Raw genomic sequence first — 19,502 nt, 5'->3', positions numbered from 1 at the left:
GGGCTCAGGTAGCAAATAGGCATACTCAGAATCTCCTCCCCTATTGACAGTGATCAAATTCTGATGGTGCTTAAAATTGCTTGATATCTCTATCTTTAACATTACAGTTTGTCTGGGCTTTAAGTTGTTTTCCTGGGTATCCTCAGAGCCTTGATAGACTCATTTCAAAGCAAAACAGGGATGTGCCAAGCATGGCACATAACTGAAAGCACAACGGGAAGGGAAGAAGTTATGGTAATACTTTTGCTTTATATTGCAGTCATTGTGGTCCAGGATGATGAAGATACTTAGTAATCTCCCTTCTGATGTAAATGCCAGGGGATGCCAGGGGACATCTGAAACTGTTGAATAATTAGTGGGTAAGTATGTGTCTGAACTGCCACACGTGGGGGATCGTGTTCCATGTGTGGTTTCTTTCTCGTCCATCAGATTCCACGTGGAGTGGAACAGCTTTGGCAAGAGGGAGTGAACATTTAGCCTAGATCTAAAGTGTGTGTATGCATTCCATAACACTGGTGGCATTTCCCTTAGAAAGCATGTAATTTATGAATTACTGCTCTGGCATCTTTTTTTACCATCTATCAGTCTTTTTCCTGTAAAACAATGACATCATTTGCACGGCAGGAGATTTTAATGTCCGCTTCATGACTGAGCAGCAAGTGAACCTGGTAAAAGAGGACAGCTCAGTCACTTTTGGTAATCAGCTCTGGCTTGGAATCTTGAAAACTGCGGGCAAAACCAGTTATTTGAACACGTACTTGCTCCACGGCATTTTTGTTTTGCAACCACTACATTGGTTAGCATTTGAGCTTTCTGACTAGAAGTGGTGTTGTTGCTTTTGCAGATAGAAGTGTTTGGCTTTATTATTTCTAGCTGGTGATACTGATGCACTTGAAATTATATAGGGATGAGATCATTCCTTTATAGCTATTTGGCTAAGAACTGGTTGGTGGTCCTGATCATCTCAAATATAAGCATTACAATACTTTCTTCTTTAGAGCTTTTGTGACCTTCTGAAGCCTCTCTTTCCTTATGACAACTGCTTGTTGACTTTTGATTATTTATTTTTTTGGCTAATACAAATATCTTTTCTCTTGACAGAATGCTTTGACATCAACAGCTAACAGGTCTCATTTTGCAAATCACACCTTATGCTGTATCTGTAGCGGAACTGGGCTCAATGGCAGATGCATTGCACCTACAAATTTCTCCCCCAAAAAAACATTTTTCATTGTTATTTTTTACCCTTTTTGTCATTAACTTTTGTACTCAGTATTATTAGTATTTTGATGCTGCAGGAACATCTGATAACATGAGTCATGGACCAAGCCCTCACTGTTGTATTCTTAGCTATTGCTTTGCTTATCTCTTTCTTTCTTCTGTAGAGTACAAGTATACCTGTGATAAAGTAGCATATAATTTTTGTTCCACACCTTAAAAGCTTTTGTAATATGAAGGTTTAGATCTAGAATTATAATTGTGCAGGATGCCGTATGCACAAGCAAAATGGTAGCGCTTGCCGGGTAGTTTACAATGATCTACTGAGAATTTCACTATTTTTTAAACTGAATGTGGAGGTGAAAGATGCACCTATCTTTGAAAGACTGACAACTTGTATGTCAGGCTTCTTGCTGGTGTCATTTAAAATAGCTGAAATACAGTGTTGCCACTCCCTCCCTCTATCCCCTGAAATGAGGCTTATACTGGAAATGCTGACAAGACCCTTATCTTTTGAGATGTCACCATGCACGGTTTTAAATACTGGTTATAAATGTTAATGTGTTATCTGAAAGATATTTTTTCCACATGTAGGCAGCTCAGGATTGAGTCTCAGTAATAAATTTAACGAGTTCAGGGGGAACACACAGTATGCTTATGTGAGTATTATAATGATTGGCATTTTTGCAAACAGCATATGATAAGTGGTACAATTTTATTTTCAAAGTTTAATCAATAGAGAGCTCTTTGATATTGCCATGCACTTTGCAAATAGATGCTTCCTCGGGATGACAGCAAAACAACTTCTCTGTCCTGGTGTGTTTATGCTAAGGATTTAATCAATCTGCTTTTGTGATTGTCATCAATTTTGATATTCCAAAAAATAAGTAGAAGTTATAAAATAATTGCACTTCAGAGTGGCATCCTGCTGCTGCTAGCCTGGGTTGTCTGGCTGTACAAAGGGTTAAAAGGGTACAAAGTCCGTCACTGTGCTGAGTACAGGGGCATGGGCTATGTACCAGTTTACTCGCGTGCATTGTAAACCCATGACAGCTGTTGCATAGGAAGTTGAGGCGGATCTTCAAGGTCTTAAGAAGGACTTTATCAATGTCTTGTGTTAGCTTTTGGGAGTGAATTTCCTCTCAAATAAGAGAAGTCAGAAATGACCTCCACCCCCACTACTGGGAGGTCACAGCATTACACTGCAGTCCTTCCCCCCAGTAATTTTGATCTACATGGGTAGGCTGAAGTGATTGAAGCTCCTTGTGTGTGAGCATGAGCAGCCACCAAGGCCAAAAGCCCTGGGATGGTTCCTTCAGTGGGCCCCAGCACCAGTGCTGGTGCTCTTCAGGGAGGCTGAGGGGAGCAGAGCATCCCTCGCCCTTCTCTGGGGCATTTCGAACCAGCACAGAGGACTTTGAGGAGGTGCCCACTGCTCTGGGCGAGCTGTGTTCTTGCTGAGCAGACTCCGATTGCCTGTGGCTCTTTTGTTCTTGAAAACAACAGTAGCAGTTGAAAGCTGAACTTTGAAAGATCATTTCACAAACATTTGAAGGCTGGCTGCATCCACAGAGAGCTGTGGTGCCAGCCCAGCTTGTCCTCCATATTGCAGCAGCCTGCCCAAATTCGTGCTGGCCCCACAAAACCGGTCCCAGGGAAGCCTGCTTGGAACAGACAGCGTTAACGATTTGCTGGATGTGGCAGCATAAGGACACACAGTATGAACTTGGAGATAACCTTTGGCAGGGAAGTCTCTTTGTCTCTCTCATTCTTTCTGATAAAAATATAGTAACCGGTAGGCATTTGGGAAACAAGGAAGCTGGAGCATTTCAGGTGACTTGACCTGAATTTAACGGACTGCCACTAGCACTGATACAAAACCTCCGGAGATGCCAGTAGATCTGTGCCTGGCACCACTGCAGGGTATGACCCAGTCGCCATCGAGAGGGATCCTGGTCTCAGCACAGAAATTCCTTTTGAGGCATGAGGGGTTACAGCAGGCTGACATCAGCGTAAGATCAGGGTTTATGTGTGCTGTGCATACAAGATGAGTTGTTATAGACACCCGTGAAAAAAAAAAAAAGGTCTTTGAATATTTATTTATTTTTAACACTTTTTACTTGCAGCAAGAAGATACTGTTTCAACAGCCAGATGCTGCAGCTTCAGCTGTAGTTCTGCTTATTTTCATACAGACAAAAGGTTCAAGAGAATGACCTAAAGAGAGCAAAGGGTTTTTTCTTTTTTTAATGTAATTTTATTATGTGATTTATGTGTGTGTGGGAGGTCTGTATGTGTAAATATATACATATATGTATGTACCTCTGTTTGTTTAAATAACATGTGTTTTCCTTTGCTGTCCCTAGCCAACATCAATTTCTGTGCTGTCTTTGTGAATATGCTGTAATGGCTGATTCTTTCGCATTCCTTGTGCTATCTTTGCTTATGCTGAATAGCAGCCGACACTTTAATTGGGATGACTGAGCTGAGTGCATTTGCCTTTGGAACTGGACACTTTTCCGTGTGAAGAGAGGGTACCACAGACTGACTCTTCTGTCTCTATTCTCAATCAAAACTCCATTAAATCAGACCTGTAGTTTGTAGCAAGAGATATTCTCCATTGCATTGAAATGCATGGGAAAGGCTGGAGACTCACAGTTTTTAAGGTTAATTAGATCCTGAAAAGGAGAATTAACTGAAATTGTTTTTGCTATCTTTTTTCCTATTTTAATTACCTTCATCTCTGTCGGTGTATTCACATACACTTTTCCCTTTATGGGAAAAATACCATGTACTTTTGAGTTTATTAAAAGCCTTTTTGATAGACAGATTCTACTAATTCTTATTTTAAACAAAAATGAACACAGTGCTGGTACATTGTGTTAAAATTTATGCGTCAGATCTTCCTATATATTAATATGAGCCATGCAGTTAATCTTTATTTAACTGAGTGCTAACATTATTCACTGCTTAGGCACTAAATGATAATTTGGTTTTCAGTTGGCTACATTGTCTTTGGAAGATAAAGGAAGGAATAGTTTAGGGCATGACCATTCAAAAGTTCTTTGGTGGGGGTGGCGGTTTCAGCAACCAAGTTGTTTTTCAGGCTCCCATTACGTACCTGCTCTGGACCTTGCTCTTGATTCAGAAAGGTAATCTTCTTTTCAACTCTCTTTGGAAGGTTGCCTTTGAGAACATGCTTCTTGTATCTCTATAGGAACAATAGTTAAGCGACCTGCTAGTGTGCCAGTAGAAAAATCACTTCTCTGCCCCCAAAGAGGGCCTTCCAAGCCTGTCTAACACTGCCAGCAGAGCCAGTCCCCTTGTAGGAGACCATGCAAAGTTTACAGCAGAGGAAAGTGTTGGCTGAAGTCTTGTAACTTCTTTTGCATATATCCTCAAACTTCTTTCATCTTTGTGTGACTGAAAATAGAGCTATTTTTCATGCTTACCCTTCTTATGTCAGTATACACGAAGAATGGAATGGAATGTAGGAGGGAGACATCGTCTTGTTCTTTTACTCAATTTTAATTGAATTGATTTTGCAGATGGGGAAAGTTGCATTCATAGTCCTCCTCCCCATTCCAGGTTCATTCACTTCCAACCCTTTCCCCCACATCCTTTTAAAGAGTACTGTGTATTTAGTTCTCTAAACCCTTAGCAATAATCCAGGCATGGGGTGGCTTGAGCAAGTTCAAGAAAGGCACTGTCATTTCAGCAGTCATACGGTTTTTCTCATTCTAATGAGGTTCCTTGCTCCATGTTAGATTAAAGCCGTTTTCTGTGGCTTCTTTACTGTTGCTATACAGCACATTCAGTCATAAAAGAGCAATGTTCTTGATGGATTGCAGGATTTTCTTCTTGATCCTTTTTGTCTGTTTCTGTGATCTCTTTCTTCTCATCTCAGCTCTAGATTTTAGATCTGTTGTACTGAATGTAAAATGCCTGGCAAGAACAGGACTGAACAGAGACTGACAAGATAGACTTCCAATCAATGATGTTAAAAAAAAAAAAAAAAAAAAAAAAAAAAAAAAGCCAAACTGGAAGAAGCACAGAGAAGGGACTGCTGTGGGAATGCAAAAGAAAAATGGTGTGAACTCCATTTTAAGAGCCCAGTTTGGAGATCCCGGGGTTATCAGAAATAATCAAACGCTGGAAGTGGAAGCCGTGTCAGTGTAAAACAGTGCTGAAACTAGTTGTCCTGGTGTGATGCTGAGGTGAGCTGATATCTCTATGGTGTTTATGAGCTAGTGTGTGCTGCACTTTGCTTTGTTTCTTGGAACAGACCGAGGATCTCTGCAGCATATGGCAGAAGGGCAGTCACAGGATTCTTCTCTCTTCTGTGTATATTGGGCTGTTAAGAGCCAGGAGATGCCAGTGCTACTTCTGTTCTACTCCTCTGACCCTAACAGCAGTGTGACCCAGTCTTCTGCCATGACTAAGCCCCACGTATTCTCCTCTCCTGTTAAGGACCCTTGAAGCCACAATGTGGTGATTCCCAACTAGGCAAAGGCAAGTGAGCCGAAGCTAATTTAAGAACACAGGTCCCTGCATTTTTCTTGATGTTCTAGTGCTCTATTTGCATGATGACCCATAGGTTTCAGAGTTAATGACCCACTTGAGATGCTGAATTAATACAGTCGTACAGTCAATCAGGCTTAGTTTCAGAAATTATCTTGACCACTACTAGAGCTGGGAGTTTCACTTTTCCATTCTAGCCTATGTTTTGCAAGCACAGATTTGGTGTGCCAAAGAGGCAGACTGAAAGGCTCTTCTGAGCATGTAAGATTTCAGTCCCCCATACAGTGTAGTGATCAGCTTTGATTTGGATCCTTAGAGTCAAATGCCAAGTAGCTACCAAGAGCTTGCAAAGAGGGTCAATGCATGGTTCTGCTGCAGCGTTTTCTTCACACTTAGGCATTTCACACATGAAGTCAACTAAGAGTTCTTCAACACAGCCTCATTTGACACATCCTCAGGCATCCAGGAACATCTGGAAAGTCATTGATTTCAGCCAACTTAGAGCGCACTCTCAAATCTTGGCATTCTTGTTTCCATAGCTTTGGGACTCTGCCATGTCAAAGCAAACAGGCATCAGTTGACACAAACAGATACAAGCAGGTTAAATGGAGGTACAAAGTGGTGAGGTAGGGGTGTTCACAACTAACCAGTGGCTTTAATGGCAGCTGAGTCCTGGATTCTCCCTGTGACTTTGAAACTGCCAACAAAACAAAGTGGTGGGCTTACTTGACATTTAATGTAGTACTGCAGTTTGTATTAGTGCAGTGCCAGGAACCTGGACTATGGCTCAGATGCCCCTTGCTCTAGACATGGGAAAACACAGAATAAGATGGTCATTGCCCCAAGTGTAACTACTGAGATACACAGAGATTCCTTGATGTTGTAAATATCAGAACAGCCTCCAAAAAACACAAAACCAATCTTCTTTGAAATATATACTTTTTTTTGCTGATGTTGGGAAAAAAAAAAAGTTGTTTGGATTCCATACAAGGAAGTCTCTGATAATGAGTCATTTTTATACAGAGAAAGTTAAGATGCTTTATGTAATTGCTCAGTGTCAGAAGAAAGCTATTTTAACAGAGCTTAGCAAGTTACAGATCTAAACCCATCCTTTTCTGGCATCTCCTGAGTTTATTACCTTGCTAGCAGGCATATTACCTTGCTAACAGGCAAAATGCCATCCAAGCAGATGAGCTGAGGTAGGCAGCCAAAATACCATGGCCAGGTTCATCAAGTATGTTTGTTGAGGTCAAAGCTCCTGGAAGCCAGAGTAACAGAGGTGCTCTGTCCTGAGCTTCTGAGGCTGCCACCTGCTAATTGGATAGACTGTCTCTGTGTTAGCTCTGATCAGAGTTAATGCCTGAGATCAAAAGTTAGCTCAATGAAGATAAATTTGCAGCATGAGAGAATTCATCGTGTAATTAAGTTACTGAAATACGGAATAAGCAAAGCATTGATACTATGTAGGTGTGAGTAAGAGTGTAGTGAGGCAAGATCCTGAGGCACTCACAGAATCTGAAGTTTGCCATACAGTTTAAAGAAAATTAAGGGTCCTAATTTCTGTTTGAAGTTGTAGTCTGTAAAGAGCAGAGGAGGGAAGACTCCTGCAGCTAAATGGCATCCTTGCTAGCTATTCCCAATACATTAAAATTCCTCCCTCAAATTCTCTAGAAATGGTCCCACATCCCTAGAACATACCACAGGACTTTCTGATTGCTGTGTGATCTTTTCAGAGATCCTGAGGGAATTAGCACGTCACCATAAGAGCAAGTAACGACTGTTCCTATACGGAGGCAAAACTGCCTCTGCCTGCCATCTTTTGTGATATGGAGGACTCTGGCTGTAACAAAATCAGAGAAATTCCTGCCGGAGGTAGGAATGGCAAAGCACGTTGTTGGGGATACTACTCTTCCCCATTAAGCTTCAGCCTTGACTTTCATCACCAGTGAAAATTTATTGTCTTACAACTGAGTACCACTTATCTGTATCCTGAAGGCATCCTTCACTCAATAAGGGTGAGAACTTAGGAATCATGTAAGCTGCTGAAACACCTACGTTAGAGTAATTTTTCCTTTTACAGTAGTCAGCAAAGCTTTTCCAATCCCCTTTCTTTCTATTCAGATGCTTTGGGATATGTGGCAGGTGAAGGCTTTTGAAATAGAGTGCAATCTAACCTGGAAACATGGGGGAGCTTTATTTAAAGCAGGTGTATGCACATACACCTCCTACGCGTACAACCTCCTTTTTGCCTGTATGAAAATAAACGCTTTCCCAGAATTTGCAGCCAGTGCGTCTTCTTCGCATACGTTACACATTCAGGGCATCAAACTGTGATCAGCAGGATAAGGCTGGAGAGGCCAGAAGCTTGCTTTCTGCTGCAGAACATCCTGGTGGGATGTAAGACAGCAAAGAAACCCTCTTGGAGACTGCTGAGAAGGTCTACACTATACAGGTAGCACACACCATCCTCTGAAAGGCAGCACAGTGCTTATACAGAGGGTGAGCGCCACCTTTTAAGGTAGATAGAGTCAAGCTAGAATCTACTAGGAGCATTTCATGGTATGTGTGTGTTCTGCTACTTCATTAGCAGTGCTCCATGTAGCTTCAGTGCTCTGACCCTTGCTGGCCTGTGAGCATGAGGCTTCTTCCAGTTTTTAGCTTCATCTACTTCTTCTTGATCAGGTGGCCTGTAGCAGTCACCCACCACAATGTCACCCACCATGGGCTGCCCTCTAATCCTGACCCATAAGCTGCCAGCTGGCTCATCATCTGTCCCAAAGCCCAGGTCCATGCATCCCAGTTGCAGTTTCCCATCAAGGGCAGCTCTCCCTCCTTGCTGTCCTGGCCTGTCCTTCTCGAGGAGCTGAACCCATCCATGGCAGCCCTCTACGCAGCTGACTGCCTCACTCCCCGCAGCTAGAGCACTGCATTGCTGTGATCCCAGCGAGATTGCAGCCCAGCCCAGGACATCTAATGCCTCCCGTTTGTCCCCACGCTGTGTGCCGTAGTGTAGAGGCACTTACTGGGAACCATTATGAACCACTATGAACCAGCACCGTGCCCAGAGGCACCTCCCCCAGCGGCAGAGCGGGTCCAACAGAGGCCTGCCAGACCCATAAAGACTTCGTTACTTGCAAAGCACTTGACATCAAGGGACAGATATCTCACAAATGGCTCAGAGACACCTGCCCTGGCACCTCAGTAGCGACGTGCTGCACTCGGACGGTGACGTGAGCCGAGATGTGTTTTGGTGTTGTGGTCCACGGGTGTTCCAAGTGCACAGAATTTAGCAAAACTATGACCTGAGCCCTCTGCATAGCACTCCTTAGCAGCGGGCTCAGCCTTCGGCACTGTGTGGTGCATACTAACGACTTGTTTTCATCGTTGCAGGGCACGGGAACGGCTTCCGCACAGGCCGGCGGCCTCAGCCATTCCTCGCGTGGCGTTTGGAGCCTCCACCGTAGCAGCTTCACCTGGCACACTGGCTGCCCACGCTCGGGCTCTGGGGCAGCCCTCAAGGGACCCACAGAGGTTTTGGTATGTTACAGGTGATCACATTTACAAGGGAAAAAATAAAGAAACTATCACTTGTTCAGAAGACTGTGTACAGGCTTGGTGATAAGTACGATTTTGCATTTCTTTTTCTTAGCGTGCTGACACTTTTTCCATAACTTCTCTTTTTCCTTGAGGTGACAGGCTGCCCACTATGCTGGCAATATGACGCTATGGAGCTGTCAACCTTTCTTTTTCACAGCCCCACACTAAATGCAGGGCAAAGAGGCAGGGGAAAAAAAAAAAAATCATAGAATCGTAGAATGGTTTGGGTTGGAAGGGACCTTAAAGATCCATGGGCAGGGACACCTTCCACTAAAATCTGAAAAGGGAGAAAGTTGTGTCATTCTGTTTTCCTTTCCCCCATTTTCTGCCTGCTCTTTTCCTCAGGTCTTTTGCCCTAGTACAAGTGCAGGTAAAACCCTCCCAGTCTCAAGTAGCAAAATCAAGAGAGACACGGGCTCAGTCAGTACACATCAACTCTAATTTCTCTTTTATCTCTCCTCGTAATCCAGACAAGTCTTGCATGTTTTCTGCTCCATTCTTTGGGTCAAGAACACACTGCTTAATAGCCAATTATTTCATACCCTAAGGAAGTTTTGGGAAATAAGTTCCTGGGAAGAATCAACTTGTTTCAGGAAATGAGACTAATATTCAGTAGGTGAGATGTTTGCCTTTGCTTTCCTTCTTAATACTGCTCCATCCCGGCACAGGGCTGAATTTATTGCTATAACAGATATGGTTCAGATAGAGCATAATAGTTTCCCTGAGTTTTTTTTCTCTTCTTCACAAAAAGTGAAGGTTTAGCCAGGACATCATGGCAAAATTCCAGTTAGGTAATTAAGTTCTGCTTACTGAAAATTCCCCTTTTAAAATCTGTCCCAGAATACAGTCTGCTTTTCCTGTGAGCACTTTAAAAGGACTGATTCTTTTTAACTTCACAGCTCTCCAGATTCTGAGGCCTGCTGAAATTATCCTCCACTGCCTAAACCAGAATGTGCAGTTCTACCTGAGGTATCTAAAGGTACATTTTTGCATGCTTAATTATTGTTGTCTGAATTCTTGTTTAGATACAATTCACGTAGACTCAACCTTGTGGCAAATAGGTCAGATTCTGCTGTCTAGCAGAAGTAAACAAAATTATTTGCATGGGAAAAGCAAGGGCTCTTTAAAACTATATTTTTATTAACACGTAGAGTACGCCATTAATAAATTCAATTTGTGCATCGAGGGCCATTTTGCATGTGCAGAAATACAATTGTGAAAAAAAAAGGCTGAGAGATAATCTGAGGCGTGCAGTCTGGAAAGCAAGACACAACAGATGATCCACAGTATAAATTACTGCGATTTTTTTTTTTTTTAATTTACTTGTGCTACTTTAATTTATTATTGTTTATTCATTTGATAGATGGCATTTAATTTCAGTATGAGAGCTTCAGGATGAGTGTTTGATGCTACTGGTTGGAATTTATTCCTGGGCAGAAAGCCAATGTGCCACAGCCATGTTCCACTTATGCCCTCCAAGCTGTATTTAAGTGGCCTTCTGTTGCCCTTGGGGTATGTTTTACACAGGAAGCTTAAAGCCTAATGTAGGCCTGCAGCTCACTTGCTGGAGTGAGGGGAAGATGTCTCTCCCTCTCTTCTGTTCTCTTCAGCAAGAAAATCAAATAATTGGATTACTGGCCCTTCGACTGTGCTCAGCACAAATGGTTCAAAATCCCATTGTATTGGACTTCTGAGATGAAATGTAAATTGATAAAGAAAACAAATGTATTGAATTGGTCTAATATGTCAATAGTATGCTATTACCTCATTAAGTGGAATGGCTATGACCGGTCTTCTAAACAGCTAAATATGCGTAAGACATCTGCTGCTAGACTGGCCACATGAAAATAAGCAATAAAACAAAAAAGGTCCACCCACAGGAGCCTATGAGAAGCATAAATTAATGCAGGTTTTCCTTCCTTGCCTATTTTTATCTCTGGAATAGAAAATCAAAGCAAATAGATCAATCCAAGGATCTATGCAGTGCATGAAACATTGGGGCTGATAGAGTAGAACCTGACTGCTTTGTTCTACTTATACCTTCATATGCATTGACTTGAACTTTGAATTTCCTACTCTGCCAGGTTTTGTTACTTGCACATGTTTAATGTATTTAGGGCTAAATTCTATTTGTTACATTGTGTTTTTAACATAATATCAGCTAAGACTGGGAGAAAATCCTAACAGATTTTAGACTACTTTATTATTGTCATTATTCTGCATACCATTATCGAAAATATTTTGAAGCAAATCATTCAGTTGTGCAAAATAAGTAAGTCCATGTGAAAGTATAGCTGAGGAAAATCCCTATACTTTACACAGTGGAGAAAACTTCTTTAACAGCCAAGGATTTGAGTCTTACATTTTATGTTAGACTGGTTTCTCTACCTGTTTCCTGTTAATATGGTTATCTTACTGTCCTTTTGTATTTATGTGTCTTCAGAGCAATAAATAGCTATTGAAATGAGGCTGTCATCATCACTGTGTGTGCATTTATTTCCCTTCCCAATTTTGATGCATACAGTCTGTACAGGGAGCAGAGGGCTGTAACCTTAGATGATGTAAATTGGTAGCTCCTGTGTTCAAGTGAATTTTTTGCTGGCCAAACGTCTGAGTAGCAATTCTAATGACTGGGGTTTAGAATAGGGCCTCCAAAACTAATAAAATACACGTTAAATTAGAAGCTGAGATATATTTTTGTAGCTTGCTGAGATTCTAGCACATATTTGTATTAGTAAGATAATAAATGCATAATGGATGTGACACTTACCCACCTGAACATTTTCGAGTTAAAAAAAAAAGATTGATAGACAACGCATTCCATTACTTCTCTCTTTTACAACTAATAAACTTCCAGTTCATTAAGTTATTACATGCCATTCCTCATCTCACAAATAGAACCCATAATTCAGTTTTTCCCAGAGCTGCACATTCTTTAAGTCTACAGACTACATCACCAGAGCACATTTTGTCAATAAACCTTCTGTTTGGTGGGGGAAGGAGGGGGCAGTTAAGTAAAGTAATATGAAATGCAAGCCATTTTTGTGTCAGAGGTCATTTATTTGCTTCAATATTGCTTTTATTCTATTTATACTATCGCTAAACGATGATTATTATGGCAAGCTCATGGTTAATCACTGCATTACATTTAAAATATTTTACATTCGGTTGCAGACTCTTACACTTGTGAATCTTTAGAGTTATCTTGAACAGTAAACTGTCCTTTTGCAATGAATCCCTGACAGTCTATTAGTTCAACTATGCATTTACCGAAAGATAAAGAATTTCTTCTGTGAGCAGTGCGAAAGCCACAGAGGCAAACGAAAATCATCCATATTCTGCAGTCCTAAACCAAAAGACTTGTTGCTTCCTCAGCCAGAATTGCCCAGCGCAGATGCAGGCAGCAAGTGAAACCTTCTGCATGGGAAGTTATATGGGACTAATTTGTGTCCTATACCAAATTTCCAACACTTCTCTTCTCACCAGGGCTTGAAGTGGGATTACTGTGCTCTGTGTTGAGTATAATATATAGTATCTATTTGTAAAAAATACAACCTAGTGATAAAATGCTTGCCTAGGGAGTGGGATAGAGCAGTCCGGGCTCTTCGCAGCTTGCAGTGATTTAAAACCATTTCTGGTGTCCAGAAAAACAGGCAATCGTGATGGGGGAAAAAATGCAGTCTACCCTTTGCTCTCGCAGCCCTGGCATTTAGGTGGATGCTCAAATAAGGGTCCCAATAGGTTGTAACTAACCTCCCCCAATGAGACAGCACTCTGTGAGGAGGGAGTGAGGGTGAGAGCCAGGGTGGGGAGCAGGGCAAAGGGCCATGCTGCAGCGTGTTTAGCTCTATCTTGGGGTTAGGGGAGGGCAGACCCTGGAAAGCATTGCAGCACCTTCCTTGTGGAGGAGTTGCTATAATGCTGGGGAGGCTTAGAGGCTGCCTTCTTCCCTCATCTCCCCTCTTCTGATTAAAACCTGCTTGCTTTTTTCCTTTCAGTGGAAATTAGCAGCCGTGAGCAGTCATAATTTTCACCAGAGGGAGAAATCATTCCCTGCCCCAAACTGTCCCAGGGGGGTAGATGGTTCAATTTGTTGCAAGCGTGGTAGCAATTAGCATCACCTATACAGGGGAACAGGCGCTAAATCAGTGCTAAGTCTGGGTAAGGAGAGGAATGAAAAAGATTAGCACTGAACAGGAATATTCAAGCCTGGACACTGCTGGGGAGGGCGTGAATAAAAATTTAACTGGTCTGGATTTGTCCAAAACACTATCTTACTTTAATATCAGCTAGTACTCCTTATTAAATTTGTAGTTAACAAATACACAGGTGATTGTTGGCAACTGAAGAAATAATGGTGTCACTGGAAAGCACTTTTTAAAATGAAGAGTTGTAAAATGGTGCGATGACAACAATATAGCGGGGTTACTGTGCATGACAATTACAGACTGTGAATTATATATGAAAGAACAATGGAAAATATATTTTTTAAAAAAATGGAAAAATGGAAAGAGGAGCAAAAAGTTTCTAATTGATCCTTTTCCCAGAGATCACTCAAAGCAGATCTCATGCAGAAAGACCTCTTTGTGGAAGATGCAATTCGTGTATGTTCAGTCTCTGCAACAGTCCCTCACAGCTACAGCAGAGTATACATCTGCAGATCCGTGTTGTTGCTCACTCTTGGGCTTACCTCCATCCAGACTTGAAACCCCACTTAGAATATGTCCTGACTTCATAGTACGGGAATCATGCTGTCTGGGCTATGTTATTGCTTTAGGCTAACCCCTGAAATGATGGCTCTCTAGACTGTTATGGAAGTGAGTTGATAATGCTTTTGCCTTATCAAAGCATTTATAAAATCAGATTTACCTAGATAGCTAGATAGTGAAATATATTCTAATGGAGTTTCTTAATCTACTGTCACTGTTTACCATGCAGTTTGATTAATCATTTATAACTTTAGTACATAATATATGAAAATTACCAATGAGCTGAAACCACTGTAAGTGCTCACAAGAACCAGAAAAGCAGACTGGGCTCTGTGGGCCTTCTGTCCACAGAAATCAGTAAGTGCTGGCAGCTGAAGTTTAGCCTCCAAACTTCTAGAAAAAAGTAACTTTATTTACATGAGCTGACACCTCTTGAGAGGCCCTTGCACTGAATTTATCCAGTACTTCGGAGCTCTTGCTTTATGTTAAAAAACCAAACAACCCTCTCTATTTTTAAGCCTGTTGCTTGTTTATCAGGGAAAGTTTTAACGAGAAAGGTTAACTCATCAATGTTAAGTTTTCTTAGGTGAAAGGTTTTTTTTTTTCTCTGCAAGCAGTTTCTGTTATCTGGCACTCCTGAACTAGTGGGTAGCATCCATGAATAGTGCTATCCTGCTTGAGTCTTTTATTAAAAAAAAAATCTAAGAAGTTATTGACTACTGTAGCATTTGTACTCTGTGGGCACAGTTAAAATAGACACTTAAGAGCTGCATGTCGTTTCTGTAATTCCAGAATTGAAATAGATATGCTCAGCCTTTCTGCTGTAACGTAAGCTGTTTCAGTAGCCAGATAATTTATGATTCAAATTAATACATTTGACAACATGGGTGGTCTAGGTCACATCTAGTAACTTAAGCATGTATCCTTGCTCATTGCTGTAGAAAAAAGCAAAGCTAGTTAAGAGATCAGCATTCATTCCTGGCATGCTGGCTGTTTTTATTTTACAGGCCTATCATGAGCTGATATGGTAGTCACTTTTTTTCCTCCTGAGTGAATAAATTCCAAGGCCTGGAGCAGTGCTTGGTACGCTGTAATTCTTGGCCATAAGAGCTATGAGATATGTTTAAACTGAATGATCCACTGCTTGGTGGAATGATGGCTTCTTTTATAGCCCTCTTGTTCTTGTAGGCAGAAAACCATTGATACAGACTATGAGGATGAGGGCACATTCACCATATTCTGGTCTTTTCCTGACTCTTGCATGTACTTTTGTCGTGCCTGGGACTCCACACACCTCACGCACTCAGGACCAACTAGGTCCTGTCATTAGTAGTGGTGTTTTTTCTCCAGTCTATATTTTATTTTAAAACTCTGATAATTTCTAGGAATGTTTGTACCTCTCTTTAAAGTATTTCACACTCAAACCCATTTTTAAAGATGTTACTGTTCCTCCTAATAGTACTTTCTCTACCTGCACCAAAAATGTTTTTCTTCCAGACAGACTCTACTCTTCCTACCTCCTATTTACTCAGTCACCTTGGAAATGTAGAGCATTACTGTACAAAGCACAGCTTTTTCACTGGCTCTGTGACTTTGACAATTGCACTTATTGTAATTTTTCTTCTCTTCTGACCATCTTGAAAGATCCAGCAATATTATTTTATCCATTATGTGACCTTCTTACTTGACATTCCTTTGTCTTTGCTCTAAAGCCAGACATGAAGAACTAAACAAGGCTGGGATATATGGGAAAGGAGAGGCCAGGATTGTTTCACGTAGATCACAAATAAGATATGTCTGGGAAGTTCTGGTCTGTAACACTGCATTAAAGACAATTGTGTTGCAAGTCTGGCTAAATGCTAAAGAATAACACACACGCTCATGACTTCATATGTAAAAAAATCTTTCATTTATAAAAGCAAGGCGACACATAACATTTTTTTATACTCATGCTGGATATTATTATTGAAAACCCCCCACCCTCAATACCACCACCCCCACCCCAGACTTCACCACGTTTCTACTAGTGAGTAGTATCCTTCATAATTTTGTGTGACAAACTGTTTTCATGTATTTAAATATAATGTCTGTCTAGGTACTGGTTTTATTTTCCTGTTTAAATTATTCTCCAGATTCTCTGGCCTTCAGTCAGTGCACTGGCTAATTAAATTATTATTCCCAATAATGAGATTTGACACAATCTATGCCAGTTACCTATGTGACCTGCTAAGTAGGTTAATTGGCAACCCTGAATAATTATCAGCCACCTCATCTTGCTGACTGAGAATTTGACAATAAATGAAACATAAAGATGCTGAAAAAGACACACAGTTTTTCATTTCCATTTCTGAATTGTTTCAAGGAAACCTTTTAACTAGTAGCTTATTAATACAATGCAGCAATCAAAAAAATATCTTGTGAACGTTTTGGTTGTATAAAAATATAGATGTTTGCTCTTGTGCATCATCATGGCTTCCTAGGAGAAAAAGAAGTCTGTGCCATATTAGATAAACAGGCCTCTCTATTCTCTAAATTGCTTGTATAAATGAATTGTTGCATCCTCAGAGAGCAAGCTCAGAAGCAAGGAAAGTTCAAGAAGTCCAAGTGATACTTGTGGTGACATCGCACGAATCATGTTTTAATGTTTTTCAGTGAAACCTTGAGAATTAGAAATTAACTTTATTGTTCAGTGAAAGCTGTGATTCTTCTATTCCCATTCCTCAGGAAACAGAGTTAAGAAAAATAAATATGGTACCTGGTGACACTGGCATGTATCTATCTATCTTTTCTACCTTGTTCATTTCTGAAAAACCAAAATTATATTTCCTTCTGCCCTAGAAAATAGAAGATTTTAGAGAGGAAGCAGAATGGACTCCTAGGGATGAGAAGGTGAGGAAAAATATCTAAGATTTAAACTTGTGGTCTTTTCACAAGTTTTCACAAAATATGTAAGATTTAAACTTGTGGTCTTTTCACAAGTTCTTTTCACAATCAGCCCATATTAGTGGTTCAGAACCATGGACTTAGACTTCTCACAGAGTCATTCCTCTGCCCTGGTCTGAAAACCCACCAAAACTTGGGGTAGAAAGAACAATCAAAGCATCCATTTCTTGTTATCAGCAGTTAATGACTGCAACATAAAGTGTCTTCACAGAGACACTTTGGAGACCCCCTCTTGTGCTCCTGGGGTGAGAGGAGGAGCTGCTCTGCCTCATCCTCGGGCATGCTTGTGGCACAGCTGTCTGCCCCGAGCCAGTCCTTCTCCACTGTGGCCCTGCAGCCTGCGAGCACAGGCACCTCTAACCAAACCACACAAATAAGCATTAAATGCATAGTAATTTTGGCCAAGTTAAATCTGATTATCTTGTTGTGCCACCTCTCACAAAATATTAGCACAGTTTTCCAGAAATTAAAATCTTGCAGGGTCCTGATGTCACATCCCCTGTCTGCCATCATCATTCTTCTTCCTTCAGCCTCTGTGTGTGCAAAAATAAGTTTACATTCTAAGCACATGCCATAATGGAAAGCAAAGTGTGCACTTTTGTGTGTCCAGAAAAAAGATTCTTCAAGTAGATACCCAGTCCAAAGCCATTGGGTCTTTCAGTTAGTTGGCTTATGGGCTTTTGAGTGGTACAATTCAGAAGAGGATCCTGGCTACGATGCAATCACTTAAACCTGAGCCTGAGAAAGTAAGCAGAGCTCAGATTTTGAGAGCATGACTCACATGTAAAACCAAACATATGCTCAAGTGTTTTTCTGTATCATGGCCATATTGAACTATAATGACCTAAGTAGATTGACTCCCCAGACAAATTTACACTTCCCTTTCCTCCTACCCACACATATTTGCACCTCAGCCAATCACTTACGTCTTGTAATTCCTACATGCTAAATATATTGAAAACTTTATAGCTTGTTTAATATCTTCTAAGCGTGGCTTTATTTCCTCTCTTGATTTCCTTTACGATACATCAACAGGGCTTTTTTACCCCTACCCAGAGTATTTCAATTTTACAGTACAAATTTAATCAAAGCAAAATTGTTAAGGCTTATTAAAGAAGATGCACTGTCTCTCTGTGCTCCTTCATCTTGCCCCCCAACCCCCCACACCATGAGAAGATGAAGAAGGTGCTGAAGATGCACATCAAGTAAAACTACTGTCTACAAATGGCAAAAATAATATCTTTCAGCTCTCTGCCTCTGGGGTTTTTTTGCCACTATGTGGTCCTGATGTCTAAAATTATAGGCATTTAGATGTCAGGTAGCAGGAGAGGAAAAAAAATAAAAAGGATGAGGTATTATAGTAAAATAGCAAAGAACTGATGTCTTGGTGATAGTTATAAGGTCTTTTATTCCTTAAAAATAGCACAGCTTTATAAAGTTTTTATCATACCTGATAGAAAATTAAGGGCTGCTGATATTTTACAACTCATTACTCATTGCTTGTTGATTACATAAGTGTTTTTGAATGAAGGAGCACTGTAAGGTCCTGTCAGAAGCTAAGCTGACATGACTTCTGTCTTTCCTTTTTATTACGATAGTCAATAGCTCAGTTGTAAGGAATAGAATTGCTCTTTGTGACTGTATTAGACATTCTTTTGGGAGAGCTAGCTAAAATTTGAGAGCAGAAAAGCATTTCTGGAAAAAAAAAAAAACAACCCAGCATGCCAGACAAAGCAATAATAAGTGGACGGAGCTGAATTTGAGACTTTTGGGTTAGGTTAGAACCTAAATCAAGACAGTATTGACTCTGTAAACCCTGTATTTTTAGGGGTGGCTATATCAAAATCAATACTGCCTTCTTGCTTTATTTGTAATTTTGCATACATTTGTGCAGACAAATCCATTCTACAATTATATGTCTTTTCTTGAGCTAGAGTCTTCTATTTGGTATGTGTGACCTGTGTACTGTGGCTCTATGTAAATTAACAAAAGGTGTATTGTATGTGATATCCCTTGCCAGTGCTCTCTACTAATGACATTTATGAAGGAAATGAAATATCTATGCAAATTCTTCAATGCATAAATTATGTACAACTCATATATATAAGTTCTCTACAAGCTGTTCACCATTATCTCAGCAATAATTCTTTTATTTTCTGACAAAAGGATGCAAGCATACATTGATCATCAGAATGTGAAAGCATAAACTGTGGGCATTAATGATCTAATGCTTTGCATTTATGCAGTTTCCCATCCAAGATCTTCTTATTGTATCCAGTATATCTGATCTTATATTATATTATTTAAACATACCACACCTTTGTGAAAGGTAGATGTTTGTATACCCATTTTGCAGATAAAGCTGCAAGGGTAAATGCAAATTTACCTGTCTGTGCCTACCTGAGTTAGGCATGAATCTTGTGATCCTGCACTTGGGATGATTCTGACTGTTAGGAAAGTTCAGTGGGGCTTAATAGCTTAGGCATAGTTATATGGTCCCTGTTCAGAACTAGTTT

General features: G+C 40.6%; 1 long non-coding RNA gene across 1 annotated transcript in view; it reads left to right on the top strand.

Moving 5' to 3' along the window:
• Positions 1-257: 257 nt before the first annotated feature.
• LOC141927834 (uncharacterized) overlaps positions 258-19,502 on the top strand; it is a 29,633-nt gene continuing 10,388 nt past the window's right edge. The window contains exons 1-3 of the long non-coding RNA XR_012624592.1: positions 258-359; positions 9,128-9,274; positions 10,234-10,313. This is a non-coding gene — a long non-coding RNA (uncharacterized LOC141927834). The remainder of the gene's footprint in view (positions 360-9,127; positions 9,275-10,233; positions 10,314-19,502) is intronic.

The sequence above is a fragment of the Strix aluco genome, chromosome 10 (genome assembly GCF_031877795.1).
Source record: "Strix aluco isolate bStrAlu1 chromosome 10, bStrAlu1.hap1, whole genome shotgun sequence".
NCBI classification, from domain to species: domain Eukaryota; kingdom Metazoa; phylum Chordata; class Aves; order Strigiformes; family Strigidae; genus Strix; species Strix aluco.
This window is presented reverse-complemented; position numbering and strand designations above follow the sequence as displayed.